Genomic DNA, 19,123 nt, shown 5'->3' with positions numbered 1-19,123 from the left:
AAGTATGTTTTCAACATATTGGTCCAAAAATCTCTTCTAACCAAAACTAAGACAGCATATGGCTAGGTTCAGAAAACGTTTACCAGCGTCCGTTGCATAACAACGGACGCTGTTAAACAGCCAGCCATCGGGCTGCACTCAGCCCGTTCCTGCAGCAGATACCTCCGTATCGGCTGCAGGCACGTTCTTTTTTCACAATTGATTTGTGGGCTGTGCCTTTAAATCAATTAGCCATTCACTCCAATGCAATGTGCGGCCGCGCTGCACATTGCGTTGTGTGAACAGCTGATGACAGGCACATTATTCTAAAACCCGTTCTAAAGATCGGGCATTCGAATAACGATGTGAGAACACAGCGGGCAGCATTGCATTGACTTCAATGCAATGCCGCCCCTGCAGTAAAGAACGTTGTGGGAACCTAGCCTAACAGTAGCCAAATTCTTCTCTCAAGTAGTTGGAGTCTGACCAGTAAAACCCCTACTAGTACTAACTCCTGACATGAGGGAGAACAGACATCTTACACAAATACCTTCTATTTAAGGTGCATTGTGTACTACTGAGAGCTCTATCCTCTAAGGGCACCAGAGCGCATGCAGGGGCCCCCAGAACAAGAAGTCTGAGAGGTGCAATGTTCAGCAGAAAGTGTTGGCAAACTTGCATTGAAGGGACAAAAGGGAAAACAAAACCCTGAACTGTAAAATTACCCCAGGGCATCTAATAAACTACACAGGGAGTTTAATTTTAAGGCTATGTTCACACTACGTATGAGACCGGCCGTTCTGTGACCCCGGCCGGGTCACGGAACAGCCGCTCTGTAGCCGGATCATCTTGGCCGGTACTTAAGTACCGTCCGGATGATCTTTCCGGCCGCAGAGTTCTGATGCAGGCGCATCAGCGTGCCCCCGCATCAGAGCTTACGATAGCACACAGTGAAGCGAGCCGTGTGAACTGTGTGAACTGACAGGGCTTTCTGCGGCCGGATATTCACTGAATTCCGGACGCAGAAAACTGACCTGTCAGTTTTGTTCCGGCGCCGTATGGGCTCCCGGCCGGAGCATGTACGCTGTGCGTACGCTCCGGCCGGGATCCCATTGCACATAAGGAATTGTTCCACAACGCAAAACTACGGCCGTAGTTTTACGTTGTGTGAACATAACCTAAAGGTGTTAAATCCCTTTCTCTATGGTATATCTGGAACTATGGACATTAGGACAGACACTAAAACCAAAGTAACGTATGTCAATCAAACTGCAGATTAGACCTAGAAACATGTTCCTGCCTGTAAATGTTTTATATGATAGTTACAACATGGATTCATGAACTGGCCCTTTAACGTCTACAGTACTATTTCCATCCTATACATTGACCATGTCACCACTGGCCCATAATGTCATATTTCTTTACATACCATTGTGAACAGCTGCTAGAAAAATAGGCTGCGTCTCCTGCGAAACGTCAGAAACATTTGACTGGTTGTCAGCTTTATTTCATTAATCTCTTGCATTAAAGCAATGAAATCAATTTGAGAACTGTTTGACAGCAACATAAATAGTCAACCGCTATAGGCAAGATAAATATATTTCCTATAGTATGGGCTGTATATACTCTATGTGACTTGCACTGTCTTGACACATATATCGGCTGAGCATTGCCTACAAGATTCAGAGAAGCACTCTACAATAAATTGTCTATAATGAGCGGGTAAAAATAACTTCAGCTCATATTACAGGTTATGGAAGATTGTCAAGAATGAGGGGGGAAAGAAAAAGGTTAAGAAAGGAAAAGTTCTCGATTTTGAAAGTGCCGCTGGTTAATTTCGACATAAAAAGCTTAATGTAAATGAGGGGGGCACCTGAGGCGCTAGCCTGTGGCACATCCCTGTAGGGCATCTCTGCACATGGCTTGAGCAGGAACTATATTAAGACCATCACGTAATAGCTATTGAATATTTGTGGAATGAACAGACCTCAGCGCCATTTAGCTATTGAGGTCAGTTGTCATACTTTTTTTTTTATTGCATGTTTCTTAGGATAAGTTTAGGTTTGTTCCTCATTTCTACCTAAAATTTGAAAGAAAAAAAAAATCTTCAGCACATATTTTCCCAAGTTATTTTGCCTAAGGGAGTCCAGAGGTGTAACTTGAAGCAACTTGGCACCAATGCAAAATCTAAATCTTGGACTCCTATTATCTTCTTATGAGGCCTTCAGATTCATCTCAACTTCCGGGGCCTAGGAGCTACTGCCATCAGTGCACTTTATACAGCAGGGATCTGGAACCTTTGGCCCTCCAGCTGTTTCAAAAGTACAATTCCCTTCATGTCTACACAGTCAAAGCTTTTGCTTTAGTTCAGGCATGATGGGAATTATAGTCTTGCAACAGCTGGAGGGCCAAGGGTTCCCAAACCCTGCTCTACAGCTACACATGTTACCATGTAGACAGGTAAGTAGGGTCTGGAATTTTTTAAGCGTAAACAGATCTATCCCAGACCTTATGTCTTTCAATAGAGCAGGGGTGTCAAACTTGCGGCCCTCCAGCTGTTGCAAACCTGCAATTTCCATCATGTATAACCATCATGTATTTCCACCTGTATAACCAACACTGTAGCTGTCCAGGCATGATGGGAATTGCAGTTTTGCAGCAGCTGGAGGGCTGTAATTTCCCAACCCAGGTGTAGAAGCTGAAGATCAGGTGATTGACTTTGTATAGAAGTAGCAGTTAAACCCAGGCCCCAAAGGCAGGGATGGGGAACCTTTGGCCCTCCAGCTGTTACAAAACTACAATTCCCATCATACCTGGACAGCCAGAGATTTGGCTCTGTAGCTACGATGGTAATTGTAGCTTTGCAACAGCTGGAGGGCCAAAGGTTCCCCATCGCTGGCCTAAAGTGTGCCTCTCTGTCATATCAGTATGATGAATGGCACATGGTAGGTTGGGGGCTCTCAGACTGAATTTGCCCAGGGGCCCAGGAGTTGACAGACTTGTATAGGTCTAATACTTTCCATGGCTGAATATTAGTTACAGTATATCTGGTCTAGACAATCCTCTGTGAGTTGAACAGCCTGGACTCTAGGTTCATATGTTTCCTCTGCACTGATACATTTAGCAAATTACCAGGCCAGGGGTTATGTTTGTAGTGATGATTTATTTAGCTCAAAGGAGAGTTTTGTTGTTGTTGGGGTTTTTTTTTTTTACATTTTCTGGTTTAATATTTTTTTTTATACATCTTTTATAGATTTCCATCAGATACATTGTTTATTTCTTTTAACATTATCTTTACTGTATAACAGTGTGTTGCTCCCATCAGCTTTACCAAATGTTCACTTTGGAACGACTGAATAATTCACACCTTTAGGAACACATGTTATGTGGGTATCTGCAAAATGACAGCAAATGAAAAACTCAAGATCAGAAAGGGAGCACTAATGGAGTCTCTGCACTACAATATGTCTCGTCTGAAGGGAACAAGAGTCTGTTACTTTTTTTAAGGCTTAAAGGGAACCTGTCACCCCCCGTGCGGGGGTGACAGGCTCCCGACCCCCCGTTAGAGCACCCTATACTCACCTGATCCCGCCCGGTCTCGCTTCTGGATCCGGTCGGGTCACAGAGATAGCAGCCGCTGCAGCCCGCGCTGCTATCTCTGTTGGACTCATCTGAGGAGCGCGTGCGCCGGGCTTCGGGCGCCGATATCTCCGTGACCCGACCATCTCCAGAAGCTGGACCCGGCGGGATCACGTGAGTATAGGGGGCTTTAACGGGGGGGGGGGGGTCAGGAGCATGTCACTCCGTCACCGGGGGTGACAGGTCCTCTTTAAGGGAATTCTGGTATCAAAAGATTTTATGTACATAAGTCTATCACCCCAGGGCATACTAATATAATGTTGTCACAAATGATGCTGGCTCTAGCATGCTTCACATTGAACTAGCCCTCATAGGAAGTTGTGTAGTCCTTTCATTTTCAGCATGGTGTTTTACTTAGCAGCTACCCAGCCCCTTCCTTTCCAAAACAATGAATCGTCCTCTACTGTTACATATCATATTGTTAGGCTATGTGTACATGGAGTTTTTTTGGCATGTATTGTGGCATGTCAAACATTTGGCGCAATGTTCTCCTACTGTTTTCCATAGGAATTTGTGCCCTTTTAGTTGCAGTGCATACAGTGTTTGTAGGTGTATCTGATTTTAATGGAAAAATTAACAGCAGGTTAGACAAGAACTCTAACCTTTCTGTAAATTAGGTGGTTTGGTGCACTGGGGGTGTTACTAAAACCTTCAGGGAACCAATTCACCCCGCTAGCTCGCTCAGAATGTATACACAGCAGCTGTGTGCGGGCCTCTCTCTGTTCTATCTTTGAACAGTGATACCAGATACCATACACAAGTCCGGAGATAAAGTGCACGGCACCACCCAGTAAAGCTATTTACACATACAGCAATAGGAAACACACAAAAAAATGCAACAGCTCACCGCTCAAAGCAGCCCCCCCCCCCCCCAACTGCCAAAAAAAACTTCCACAAAAATAATGAGGCTCTTGGTTACCATTTGAAAATGGTGTAAACTACCCCACCACGTTACTTTGGCCTCATAACGGGGCAGTCCTACACTGTACTATGACCTCTCCATGGCATGAAATACGCCTATGCTCTGGGGATGCAAGATCTGTCTTATACCGCCACAAGTAATTACACCACCTGGGTGGGATAGGTGGAGTGCACGACCAAGTAGAGGCAGCCCCTCCCCCATCTGGAACACAGGAAAAAAAAAAAGACAAATTTGGTCAGCTCTCCTAGAACACCATTCACACTAGGCAGGAGCATGTTGCTATGGCTGAAGCTGCAAACACACAAAAACACAAAAAAAATGCAACAGCTAACCGCAATGGCAAGATACAGACCCACTACAGACATGAAAATAGTTAAAAGCAGCCCCCCCCCCAACTGCCAAAAAAAACTTCCACAAAAATAATGAGGCACTTGGTCACCATTTGAAAATGGTGTAAACTACCCCACCACGTTACGGTGGCCTCATAACGGGGCAGTCCTACACTGTACTATGGCCTCTCCATGGCATGAAATACGCCTGTGCACTGGGGATGCAAGATCTGTCTTATACCGGCACAAGTAATTACACCACCTGGGTGGGATAGGTGGAGTGCACGACCAAGTAGAGGCAGCCCCTCCCCCATTTGGAACACACACACACAAAAAAGACAAATTTGGTCAGCTTTTCTAGAACACCATTCACACTAGGCAAGAGCACGTTGCTATGGCAAAAGCCTGCTACTGCCGATAGCTGGGTATGGACAGTAGCAGGGGATGACACAGCCGCACCTGCACTGCGCACTTGGCTGTTCCTGGAGCTGCATATCTGTAAATAGCTTTATATCATACCTGGTGCTTTGTCTGGCATCAGGTACAGGATGTGGGATCACTAGGAGACAGAAAGCCCCGAGACCAGGGAGTGACAGTGCAGCCATGGGGGTGTCCATACACAACTACTGTGCGCAGATTCATCATACCACAGGCAGTTTAGGAATCATGGGAGGAGGCTGTTTAGTTGCAGTTAGTTGAGACTAAATAGATTAATCATTTAAATTGACATAGTCATACATCACTTGGAAGTGAAAGACATAGAGGGACAACTAAGGAGTCTAATGTGTGCAACTATTCTAATAGGGATTGGTGTGTATTTTGTTCCAATAGCTTGTGACTGATTTATTTGCATGTAGCACTGCCATTGTAAATGTATCTAAGTAAAAAGTCGCAAAAAAAGTTGCACAAAAAGTCACAAAAATGCAAAAATTGCGCAAGCATATTCACCTGGTACTGACCAGAGGTAAGCCTGCACCTGTTTGTGCGACTTTTTAAAAAGTCGCAAATGATAAATTGGGCGTTAATCCTGAATTATGCGAACTTTTGGGTGAATACTGAAAACATGCAGATTAAAAAAAAAGTTGCATCTAAAAAATATTTGCATGTCGAATACTGGTACATAAATAGAACTTAGACCAAAAATGGGCAAAAAATCCAATTATTCACCTGAAAATAGGCGCAAAGCCCTTGATAAATTTCCCCCATAGGCTTAGGTTTATCAAATAAAAACTGGCTCACAACCACCAATCACAGCACATCTTTCAGCTCTGATTATATAAAAACTGAGCTGTGATTGGTTGCTGTGGTTCGTTTACACCAGTTATTGTTTTACACACTTTAATAAATCTGGGATATTGTGATTCAGTGATAATATAAAACATAACACGGAAAAACGATTTAAATAGCATAATCTAGTAAAACCATTATGTCTATTTCCAGGTCAATATTAATGGTCTTACTAAATTATGCTCTTATTATTATTATTTTTCTTCTATCTACTACTGTATATACTTGACATTACAGATTGTGGCACTTTAAAGTGGACTGGAGAACCATTGTGCCCAGTAAGCTTGAGGATTTTTTTTTTTTTTTTTTTTTAAACCTGGTCATTGCGTTGGTTTAATGACACTTTGTGAGTATAGAAATATTACCCCTTTACATGGTCCTTTGGGTGACCGACTCACATTAACCCTTCATCATCCACTTATTCAGCAGTGCACCTCCGGAGTGAGGCTGAGCCTGCGTTACAGTGGATGAACCTTACATCTATTACGTTCCAGCCCAGAGAGACCTATGTGAATGTCCTGCTCGGTTTGCAGCGTCATTACAAGAGGACATGGCCATAGATTTTGCAGGCAGTGTGAAATGATGCACATTGTTCATAAAGACAGCACATTAATAACTGGAGAATCTGAGATCTCTTTTTATCTGAGCTGACGAACTGCTGGAGGGATAAGAACCTGACTCCTTGGTTTTAATATAACATTCTTTTTCGAGGCTGAGAAATGAAAATTGATTGTGTATCCTTTCTTCTGAGTTTTTTTTTTTGTATTTATATATATATATATATATATATATATATATATATATATATATATATAAAGATATTGACTTTGCAGTGGTGAACTGTTTCGCTGGATGTATCTAGAACATAACATTGATGATCTTGAGACTATATAGATCCGTTGCATATACAGTATATAACAATACTGTAGGAGAGTCGAAACGTCACACATGATGGGTGAATAAAAAAAGTGTTGTTTTTTTTTCATTGCAAACCTGGAGTGCCACCTATTTCTTTATGTATTACTTATCCCAAAAGACGCAAAATATGTTTTGATCAACTCCTTTATATATGTTTACATTTGTCAAAGTTCCATTGTTCTAATTTCCAATTTCCCTGCATAGACACATGGGGGAACATTTAACAATTGTCCGGCCAGGGCGTACGCCAGGGAGAAGACACAGATTCGCCCCTTCTGCCTGGTGTACACCTGCCGTATGCCCTGCTTGCTTGATGGCCGGGCAGGGGGAGCTGAGGGGGAGGACCTCGCAGGCGTAAATCATTATCTAAATTTACACCTGCTGAAGGCAGGTGTAGATTTGGTGCAAATAAGAATTCATTGCATCAAACCAAACAATTATGCTGTATAAAAACCTCATGCATACCTGTTCTGGTCGTATTAACTCGGTATGTAGGGAGGTGCACTCCCCGCCAAAGAGCTTGTTAGGCTGTAATAGTCAATCCAACCAAAAAAGGTTTATGAGAGGCACTTGAAGTGGATTTTTATACTTGTGTGCATTCAATAAAGGTATGAGATTTTATAAGAATGAGTGCCTCTCATGAACCTTTTTTGGGTAGATTTGGTGCGCCTGGTGCAGTTTCTGATGCCGGATTCACTAAGAGGCGTGCGTCTCTTAATGAATCGGACGGGGAAAGTAGACAGGGCCTAATTTAAGACCAGCGTACCAGTGCGCCAGTCTTCATAAATCCCCCCCCCCATAGTTTAATAATAAAAATAAAATTCTGATTGTCTATATTCACCACTAGAGGGACCTTATGGGCTTACTGCATACAGTTTTATTATGGAGACCCTGAGCTCCCTCTAGTGGTGTAAGGGAGTGTAAGGATGTATTGTAAAATTAAAAAGCACTGAATGTTGGCCCCAAGAACTTAATGGTTGTTTGTGCTTTTAATTTTTTAAAGGAAATTTTACTTCAATGTTCAATATATGGAGGAAAATTGCATTAACGTAAAAATAATTGGAAACATCCCTTTTCTTTTTTCTTTTTTTTTTAACTTTACATATTACTTATTGTTGTTTTCCATGTGAGCCTTTTTAGTGATATGATTTACTACTCCTGACATCATTCTGCTGGATGTCACTTTTTCTACTTGACCTTTCACCTCAATTACTTGAAGGAACCGTGACAATGGGAAATGTGTGTGTATTATTGATGTCTCTTTTGGAAATCACATTTCATTAAATATTTACAAAACTCAAATGTAAACCGTAGACTAAAAAACTATTAAGTGTTTACACCATTTAACCCTCTCAACAACAACAAAAACGCATGATACAGAGGCAATCAGCACCAGCATCCTGAACCAGTCTATTGCCCACAACCAGGTCCTTAAATTAAAGTGGCACAGACAGAGCTACATGGCTCAAGACCAAGAGACCAACAGTGCCACCAGGAGAATGTGGAGAATAAGGCCACACTCTCTGATCTCCTTCTAGACCTTAGCTCCATTGAGGAGGAAGAAAAACTTTACACCATGCCGGAATGCAAAACAAAACTCAATTCTAGTGTACCAGAAGTGTGGCTCTATGTGTGTCAAAATTGTGTCGGACAGAACACATTTCTTAAGTTTTGCTCAACATAAGACAAGGGGGAATGACCTGCAGAGTGTGGCATTGGTAGAAATGGAGTGTGGCCTACATAGTGTGGCATTGGTAGAAATGGAGTGTGGCCTACAGAGTGTGGCATTGGTAGAAATTGAGTGTGGCCTACAGAGTGTGGCATTGGTAGAAATGGAGTTTGGCCTACAGAGTGTGGCATTGGTAGAAATGGAGTGTGGCCTACAGAGTGTGGCATTGGTAGAAATGGAGTGTGGCCTACAGAGTGTGGCATTGGTAGAAATAGAGTGGGGCCTACAGATTGTGGCATTGGTAGGAAGAAAAAAAAATACAGACAGTGCTCCATGGTGCAGAATCAGGGCTAAAGTGTCTAGAGGGGAATATACTCAGTCTACTCCACAGTATACACAGGTCTGTGAAGTGCAGTAACTACACAGGATACGGAGATGATAGAGCTAATAAGATTCCACCTTTCATTTTTTAAAGCATCTTTGAGGAATGAAAAGTGGAATCTGATTGGCTGCTAGGGGCAACTGGGCCAGTTCTACTTTACACCAGTTTGATAAATCTCCCCAATAGTGATCAAAGAAGTAGTAACAGCAATAAAGATGGCATAGTTTAATTGATACAAATTTGGTACTGAAAATAGAATACAATTCCCGATTGATAAGAGATCTATATCTGGATGGTCTATTAGGTGGGATTTGTTCAAGAATTGTCCAGGGTCGCTATTGTGTTTTAGCATATAATGGCCAGACAGGTTAAAAAAGTAAATGACAAAACAGGAACAACAATTGCATTAGTAAGAAGAGGGTGTGGCCCACAGATTGTGGTATTTGTAGGAAGGCAGTATGGTCTAAATGTCATGCCATATGTAAAAATATTGCACCAACATTTTGTTCCATTTCTTTTGCCTGAAGCAATTAAGAGTTGGTGTAAATTTCAAGTCAATGGAACAAACTTAGACTAGACGGCCTAGAGATGAGCCAGAACTTCAATCAGTCTGAGCTGCTTTAACTAATCTGACATTTGAGGTTTGCGTTCTTTGGCTATGTTCCCACACCATTTTTTTCTGTCCATTTATAATTTTTTTAAATGAAGTCTGTCATTTCGCTGTTTGACAGCCCATAGAGGACAGCAGCAATCTCCTGCTCCGCGGAGCGGTGGCAGCAGATCGCTGCTATCACAGTCGTTTGTCTTTCAACATGTTGAAAAAGATAGTGAGAAGATAGTGAGAAGATCACAGTAGTATTAAAGCTCCCTCAGAGTCCTTTTCAAGTCGTTTGGCGTGTTGCAGTTTATTTGCTATCTACAGATGGATAAGGAGTTAAAGGTGAAGTTCCACGAACACTAAAATCGGGGGGGGAGTTGGGTGCATGACGTACCCAGTTTCCAGCTGAAATTGGTGGCAGTGAATGGGACCCCTGAGCGGTGCAAAGGAGGCACGAGGATGGGTGAGTTCACTGGTTTGTTATTTTCTCACCCACCCCTGCCTGCCAGCTGATTTTGGTGTTCATTGGACTCTTTAAAATTCCTTATAATGAAAACCACACCTCTTTCTGTGATCAAGGTTACCATTATACAACATCACATTAAAGTTTTACAAACTTCTATTGATTTGTCATACTTAGGTATTCTGACCTGGTGATGCTCCTCACTTTTTTTTCAATAAATTTCTTTGCTGAAAGCTCAAACTCAGAGGTGATAACATTGCCACCCATTGTTCTACAATAAAAGAAAAAAAAAATCCGGATAAAATCTTAAAATCATAGAATGAATACACTTTTTTTAATTATTATTTTTAGGGTACAAACACACACGGCTTATACGCTGCGTATTTACTGCTGCGATACGCAGCATATACGCAGCAGATACGCAGCAGCTTAGATCTAAATAACTGAACACAGTATCAAATCTGCTGCGTATCTGCTGCGTATCTGCTGTGTGTGTTTGTACCCTAAAGGCAAAAAGTTTAATGCAAATGAATGCCCAATGATTTTCTAAATTACTCCAAATTTCTACAATAATTTTTTATAATATCAATATGAAGCAAATCTGTACTGAGCTCTCACCCCACCCTCAAACCACCAGTGCCGTTATGTAGCTTTAACAAATCCAAAGCTGGTGCCAAAGTCCATTTTCTTCCCAGTGTTGGTATTCTGGTAAAAAAGATCTTTTATCTGATCATTGCAGTGGGAAAGAGGATGGGCCCAGAGCACCAATGCACAAGGCCTTAAGCAAGAAGTGAGAGGGAGAGGTGCTGCAGGCCTAGGGTGTGAATAGTCTAGCCCCACCTCTTTGACCTTGCACCTTGCATAAAAAATCTTTTTTACCAGAATGCCAGAACCGGGAAGAAAACGGACTTCAGCACCAGCCATGGTTTGTTATAGCTGCACAACAGTACCAGTTGGTTTTCTGGGTAGGGGCTCAGTAAATATTGACTTCAGCTCCATTTATTTCCATCTACTGTATTTATTACCTACAACATAGAGTTAAAGAGGGTTCCAGGTAAAACCCATTGGTGGCCTATCCACAGGATAATTCATTTACAGCTGATTAGCACCTCCACCAATCTACTGTTCAGCACTGGAAGTAAATACAGTGTAAGGAGTTGGAAGTCTTGGCTCTATACTAAGTCCAGTGGTGGTGCCAGACTACTGCAGCACAGCTCCAATTAAAGTAAATGGGAGCTGCGCTAAAGTAAACCAGCACTATCATACACTAGGGTTTCTGGCACTGTACATTACTTTCATCCAGGCGCCACACACTAATGTAGGAAAGTTAATTATCAGGGGTGTCGGCACCCTGCTGGACATCTATTTATAGACTATCCCGTGATTTTCCTTGGAAAAACCCCTTTAAATTATAAAATTATGGCTACCTGCAGCTAAATTTGTTGCATACAACATCCAGTATTCAGTAAACTCCTCCTAGTTGTGGCTCAGAGCTCTGATCACTGTCAACTATATTAAGCAATGAATCGGCACATTATTTTTATCTATATAGTGTTTACAAGTAAACTTGAAGAATATGCACCCTATCATATGTACACTACCTGTAGCTAATATTTGCAGTTAGAGCTGTTATTTTATAGGCTCTGACCCTGATATCCCATAGTTCCTGCATTGAAAAACTCCATAAGAGATGAACTTTAGCAAGTAATGGGACAGAGTACAGAGATGTATGTCATAATTAGCCTTTTGCTCCAGACTCGTCTTGCAGTGAAGCTGTTTGCATGATTTATGTGCGTAATATCCGCAGAGTGCAGTGGACTCGCTGTTTTCTTTTTATTCCATTCACTCACTTCCATTTGCAAATGGTGTTTTGTCCTGTTTTAAGGGTCATTAAGCCATCAGAGTATTTGACATTTAATTGCCAGCTTCTGTCTTCGCCTGTAGACGAGCTGTTGATCAATGACGAGAGGTTTTGTTGGCTTCTTTGTGTCACAAAGTAATAACCGTTGTGAAGAGAATTATACATTTTAATGTAATAATACGACCAAGTCATACTCTGTATTATATGCATAAAAATTAAGGAAAATTATGAGAACAGGTTGACGTGATAGCATTGTACATAGGGATCAGAAGCAGGTAAAGCTCCCTGGAATGAGGCCTTTATGAGCTACTCAAAAGCTGCACCATTTGGAGGTTTTTATACAATAAAATACTCTATTGAAGTCATCTAGAATATTCTGAACCCAGATTTCAATTACTATTCTTTTTTTTTCTCATTTCCCTAATTGTTGATATTAAGTTTCTCAAAACTTTTTTATTTAAATGACCATAAAATTGTTTGCTTTTGTACTCATGTTCTCAGTGGTGAGATTTCTATACATTTCCAATAACAACCAGCCCACCGAAACCTGCCATACTCTTGCTGAAAATCACTTTTTTTTTTTTGCTTGTGACCAGACCACATAGGCCACATGTTGGGATAGGCACAGGGAGACACAAGGACAGGTGAGCCCTGAAGCTAGTACCTTCCCCTCTGTCCCAACCTACTTGCCTCAGATGCTCTAAGCAGCAACAAACAACTAGACGGCAGTCCCTGATCTTATGAAAGTGCAACACAGAACAAAACAAGGCAATAGACAACACAATAAAGGGAGAGTCAGAAGTCCAAGTAAAAAACCAAAAGTACAGAAAAGTACAAAATCGTGTCCAAGTGGTAGTCAAAGGGTCAATAGCAGAAGTAAGATTACCGGAATACGAATGCAGGAAAAAGCTAGGTAAAGATACACTAGTAAACTAGGCACTATCGCATTCAAGGAACATGAGAAAAGGAAGGGTACTTACGGAGCCTGGAGTCCCAGCCACAAGCGTGATTGGGGCTGAGGCTCCAGGTCCTGCAACACTCTGACAGCTGACTGGTGGTGTCAGCTCTCAGCTCTCATGACTGTGATATCTCACACCTTTGCCAATCGGCCGGGGGTGGTGAAGCCTCAGCCGTAACTACATAAAAAGTAAGCGCCACCGTGCCCCCAGCAACCAGGCCGGCTGCTAGAGACCCTGTCGGTGCGGCCCTAGCAACCGGCCAGGCCGATCTCCATGGTCGCTGTTGGCTCCCCTGTCAGGCCCCGGCCCGGCTTCTGACAACATGATGGGATTGGTAGACTTCAAGATGAAAGGTTCATCCAGTACTTATATTAGCACAGAATAAAATAAATTCCTTCATTTTAGTCCATTAATAGAGGTTAAACCAACAGCATCTCCTATAGCATGCAACATAGTGCATAAAAGTCTATGCTAGTAAATAGCCAATACGATTGGTGCTAGATGGATATCATTCTTGTTTAAAAAATCCCTTTAGGATTCTTATGAGGGGTTGTGGGTAGACTTGTACCCATGGCAAAATTCGATTTGCTTTTATAATCTAGTATCTGAATAACTGATAATGATTTTGTAGTTTTATATTTAGGTGTTTAGGACTCATTGGCAAACTCTTCCATTTTTCCGTCCCCCCAGGCAAACTCCAATCTTATAAATTGACTTGATAATTTCCAGTTATAAAAGACAGCTTTTAAATCTTACGTTTCACATAGTAAGCTGGGCCCATCCAGATATCCATTGAGATGACCTCGCTGGGTCGGTACTGTGTGCAACCCATGTTCTGATCTAGTTTGGGTTGTGCACATTATCGACCCAGCATAGTCCTCTCCATTCATATTTTAATTTCTGACAGCAAATGGATTGCATGCCAATTGGGTCCAGCGTACTTCATGACAGGTATCATTTTCAAAAAGTTTTCTGAAACATTCTTTGACAAGACTGATGACTGCTCCAATGATGGTGGACAGAATTGTGAATGCATCTGTGGAGATAAATACAGGCCATAAATCAGGATTAGTACAAGATTGCAATGTATGCACAAAGTGACTTGTCCAAAGGCTGACAAACCAGTAAAATTATTTTTCCAAAATATTGCTCCCTCCTTTGTGTGAAAACTACTTGTTAAAGGAATGTGCCTTCTCCTAATGATTTCTTACAGGAAATAAATAGCTGTCTGCCCCTCATTACTTGCATCACTAATTATACAGCACATAACCGAATCACTGCTCTCTAGCTTAATCCACACCAGAGCGACAGCGTCTTGACAAGTAGTCCCTCAAATATTTAACTTTGTCCTCATTTGAAAAAAAGACAAGATATATACCTTTCTTCATTGATTTTAAGGCCTGCTCATTCTTCGCCTGTCTTTGATTATCAGTCTTTTTGAGACAGAGACACTGCAGAGTACAAAGTGTGGTAATAGATTGTTATCCAGCGAGCCGTATTGATCAGGTCAGGTAGTAAATTAACAGCAGTGGAATGCCATTAAATTTTAAACTTAATTGCCTTCTTCTCCTAATTTCTATTGAATACAATCAATAGGTGTCACAGGAAAGTTAAAGAAGTTATCTAGCTATCTATTTTCTCACCGTGAAATGGAAAATACTCCTTTGTATTCTTGAGGTTCAATCACAGTATACAGTTTTGCTGTCAACCAGGTGGAAGAAAACCCTCAGTGACGTAATGATGCAGAGTCGTTTCAGCAAGACATAGATGTTGTCTGGGAAGGACTGAAATGCGTCAAACCTTTTATAAGATAGATAGATAGATAGATAGATAGATAGATAGATAGATTTAAAGGAGTTTTCCTTGGGATCAACTGTTCACTGAGCTCTAGCATACACAGAGAATAGAGCCGGCAGCAGACATCTCTATCCTTCAATAGAAGCTGAGATGCAGTTTCCCACTATAGCTGGCACTCCGACCATCTGATATTGGTAACTATCCAGAGGATCAGGAACTCAAAGCTAATGGAAGGGGTGGGGAGTAGTGATGAGGAAACATGTTTGTAAATGTTCGTATGTTTGTACAAACATGACGGTAATTGTTTGTGTTTGACGATCATGAATAATTTGTTAGATGATCGGAATGGTTATAACAATCATTTTCGAACATATTGGAACATGAGAACGCGATGTACGCACTGCACATTTTACGCTTTGCACCTGATAGTCTGTACATATGTGCATAACTCTAGTCTAGACCGCAACGTACGCACTGCACATTTTACACTTTGCACCTGATAGTCTGTACCTATGTGCATAACTCTAGTCTAGACCGAAACGTACGCAACTGCACAATTTACACTTTGCACCTCATAATCTGTACGAATGTGCATAACTCTAACGTATGCAATTTATAATCTGTATGTGTGTAGACCGAAATGTACATTTCTACTGTATGTTTGGTATTTGTTTGCGAATGTTTGGCGAACACGAACCGATCACGGGCCTGTACAGTCAATAGCAATTTTTTTTAAATGGCCAAATTATACAAGAATGATTTGTGTGTCTGGCCACTCGATTCATCATGCCTTATAAGGCCATGTTCACATTGCGTGAGGCACCGGCCGTTTTCAGAAAAGAACGACCGGTGTCAGAAAAGATAAGTACAGGCCGGATGATCTTTACCGCTGCTGAATTCAGATGTGGGTGCATCCGTGTGCGCCCGCATCCAAATTCCCCGCTGCTCACAATGGAGTGTGTGGCCGGAGCTGCACGCTCCATTGTGTAAACTGACAGGGTTTTCTGCGGCATGTCAGTTTCTTGTGGCGCAGCTAGGGATTTTCGAACGGCGTGTACACTATATGTATGCCCTCCGGCCAGGACTCCCTCAGGTGCAGTACTAGGTAGTACCGTAGAAATCACGGCCGTTGTTGCAACAGCCGTGATTACTTCGGTACTTACGTAGTGTGAACATAGCCAAACAGCACTCGTTTGCAACCATGGACAGCCAGGATTCCTAGGTCTAAAAGGACCTTTACTGTATTACTAGATTTTCCCACAGATAACAGCTGATCACTGGAAATGAGAAGGAATTATCAGTAGGACAGGGCTTCTCAGTATAACCCCAGTGCATGCAGCTGACTAAAAACACAAGATTAAGTTTTGCACATTAATTAGAATATACAATAGCATCTCCTCCTAGAGGTCATCTGCCTGATCTTATACAGATTACAGAAGATGATGAATGCCACATTGTAAATGGGAGAGAGATCTGCAATAAAAGATGTCATGCCAATAAATATTATATTTTCTATCACTAATTGATTATTTTTAGTGAAAGAAACAGCTATGTTAGAACACCCCTTTAAAATCTATTGGGTTGGTGGGAAGCCCAACTCCTCAAATTTTCTTAAATCTTTTTTTACATTATCTAATAGCCCACCCATAGCTTCACATATTGGTCAACACAAGTAATTATGTGTTCTGCGACCTTTTGATCATTTTACTGCAGACTCACGCCCTCTGGCCCCCACCTATAGAGTCGGGATCACGTGTCCTCCCTCTCTTTTCAATGTTAATGACAGAGTGACTATGGGAACACAGCTGGCAGATGGGAAATGGCGCATACCACACTCATCTGTCCGGCAGGGGTAGCCTCTGCATGTTACTGTTGCTGGACGGCGTCTGTCAGTGTCCAGGGGAGAACTGCAGCCATGCTGTACATGTTAAGACATATGTAACAGCGGCCGCCGCGTCTCTGTGTCGGGAAGGAGGGCTGTATGGGGGAAGTGCTCTGTGGAGCTGAGAGTGCTGGCAGATATGAAACCAGGTCTTCGGGGGGAGGGGGAAGGAGCTTATGCAGTCAGTGCCAGTGCTAGGTCATAAGCAACAGTGGCCACCATGTCAAGGCCGCCTTAGCAGCATTATGGGCCCCTGGGCAGAGGTGCGAATTGGACCCCAACCCCCCCCCCCCCCCCCCCCCCGCGGCCGCCGCCATCAAATCCTCCCCATCTTTGCAACCCCGCCCCTAGCCAGTACAATTAATTACAATAAAAAATACTAATTATTGTTAACATAAACTTTAATTCACAACACAGTCTCTCAGCACAAAAACAAAAAATAACCGTGCGTGCATGCCTCACCAAACCAGACCAGGTTGGCTTCAAAGTATCCAAAAAACGCAATGGAGACAGCACTTCCAACAGCAATCTGCAGGGTTTATTGTCACACCAGTGCAACATGTCTCATATATACAGAGGGGCAACAACATGACTATTATATATGAGAACCATGTTGTCTCCCTGTATGTATACTGTATAATACAATATACAGGGAAACAACATGGCTTATATATAGAGAAGGGCAAAACAACATGTCTCATATATACAGAGGGGCAACAACATGACTATTATATAAGAGAACCATGTTGTTTCCCTGTATGTATACTGTATAATACAATATACAGAGAAACAACATGGCTTATATATAGAGAAGAACAAAACAACATGTCTCATATATACAGAGGGGCAACAACATGACTATTATATATGAGAACCATGTTGTTTCCCTGTATGTATACTGTATAATACAATATACAGGGAAACAACATGGCTTATATATAGAGAAGGGCAAAACAACATGTCTCATAAAGACAGAGGGGCAACAACAGGACTATAATATATGAGAACCATGTTGTTTCCCTGTATACTGTATACAGGGAAACAACATGGTTCATATGTAATATAATAGTCATGTTGTTGCCCCTCTGTCTATATAAGACTTGTTGTTTTGCCCTTCTCTATATATAAGCCATGTTGTTTCCCTGTATATTGTATTATACAGTATACAGGGAGACAACAGGGCTTATATGCAAAGGGACAGCAACATCCCTAATATATTGTACCTGGGGCATGTAATATATTCACCACGTTTCCCTGTTCACTGCACAGTACTCCGGCGGCAATCCTCATGGGCTGAGACCTGACGTCGTCCTCCTCAGTTAATACGTGAAGGAGGAGGAGTCTCAGCTGCTGCGTACATCGTTCACAGACTCCTCTCCCTTCTGCTGGCCTGAGCCTGAGGGCCACGGAAGGGGGGGGGCAGCTGACGGCAGGACTCAGAGCACAGGCACTGCACAGCACCTACAAGGGGGAGCTTGCGCCGTGCAGACCAGGGACAAGGAAGATGTCACGTCGGCCGGGGGGAGTGGGGAGCGGCTGACGGCAGCACAGGCACAATACCTTCTGTACATGGGAGCTTGCTTGGGGACCGGGGACAGGGAATATGTCACAGCGGCAGTGTCGGACTGGGGTACCTGGGGCCCACCAGAGGAAATGATCCTTGGGGCCCACCAACATAGAACCAGTGAGACACGACATGCTTCCCTGGATTCATCTGTATCTGTGACAAATCCCTTGTGAACAACCTTTTCAGTCAAAATAAAACTCTTAGAACACCCTACATTTATAAAGCTCTCGGGGTATGCTGGGAGTTGTAGTTTCTGAGGGCACAACCTTTTAAGAAATCATTGTGTGCAGAGTCTCCTGGTGGCTGCAATCTGTGGGTGACAACCATCATCCTTGAAGGTCCAGCAATACATCTGTCTTCACTGTACTACAACTCCCAGCATATCCTGAGGGCTGCAGACTGTCAACTTGGCCCTCCCCTTCTTCGCAAGCGCATGCTATTGGTATATATATGGTATTACCAATAATACCAGTAAACAAGGAGGAAATGTTACCGCCACACCACAACCATCACCACCATATTGTTACTGACTAAATCCTGTATACAAAATCCAATAAAACACAGTGCCAGATAACAAGCAACAAATATTACCACAACATACTGACTAACACCACCGCTGCTACTGACTAATCCACTGTACACATATCACTATCACCTCATCCAGTCATATAGAGGTACCCAGCTCTACACAGGTTCTGTACACCAAATACATTACAGTGCAGATACATCAAGTGACTTACAGGGGACGTCTTCTCTTATCGGAGTTATTCCCTTTTCATCTTCTTCTCCATTTGCCCTGGGCCGTTATGAGAACTTCTCCGAGCCACAAATGGCTTCTCCTGTATTCCCCCCTTATAGATGGCTCCCCCTG

The 19,123-nt window shown here is 42.5% G+C and overlaps 1 protein-coding gene and 1 long non-coding RNA gene across 2 annotated transcripts in view; one reads left to right on the top strand and one right to left on the bottom strand.

Annotated features, from left to right (window-relative positions):
• The window catches only part of LOC138789913 (uncharacterized), a 77,907-nt gene extending 64,634 nt beyond the window's left edge, over positions 1-13,273 (bottom strand). The window contains exons 1-2 of the long non-coding RNA XR_011362812.1: positions 13,144-13,273; positions 10,374-10,457 (exon numbers count right to left, since the gene is read on the bottom strand). This is a non-coding gene — a long non-coding RNA (uncharacterized lncRNA). The remainder of the gene's footprint in view (positions 1-10,373; positions 10,458-13,143) is intronic.
• The window catches only part of TAFA1 (TAFA chemokine like family member 1), a 312,201-nt gene that overhangs the window by 244,312 nt on the left and 48,766 nt on the right, over positions 1-19,123 (top strand). The window lies entirely within an intron of this gene.

Source organism: Dendropsophus ebraccatus, chromosome 4 (assembly GCF_027789765.1).
Source record: "Dendropsophus ebraccatus isolate aDenEbr1 chromosome 4, aDenEbr1.pat, whole genome shotgun sequence".
In the NCBI taxonomy this organism is placed as follows: Eukaryota; Metazoa; Chordata; class Amphibia; order Anura; family Hylidae; genus Dendropsophus; species Dendropsophus ebraccatus.
The sequence above is the reverse complement of the archived record's forward strand: the minus strand, read 5'-3'. Positions and strand labels throughout refer to the sequence as shown.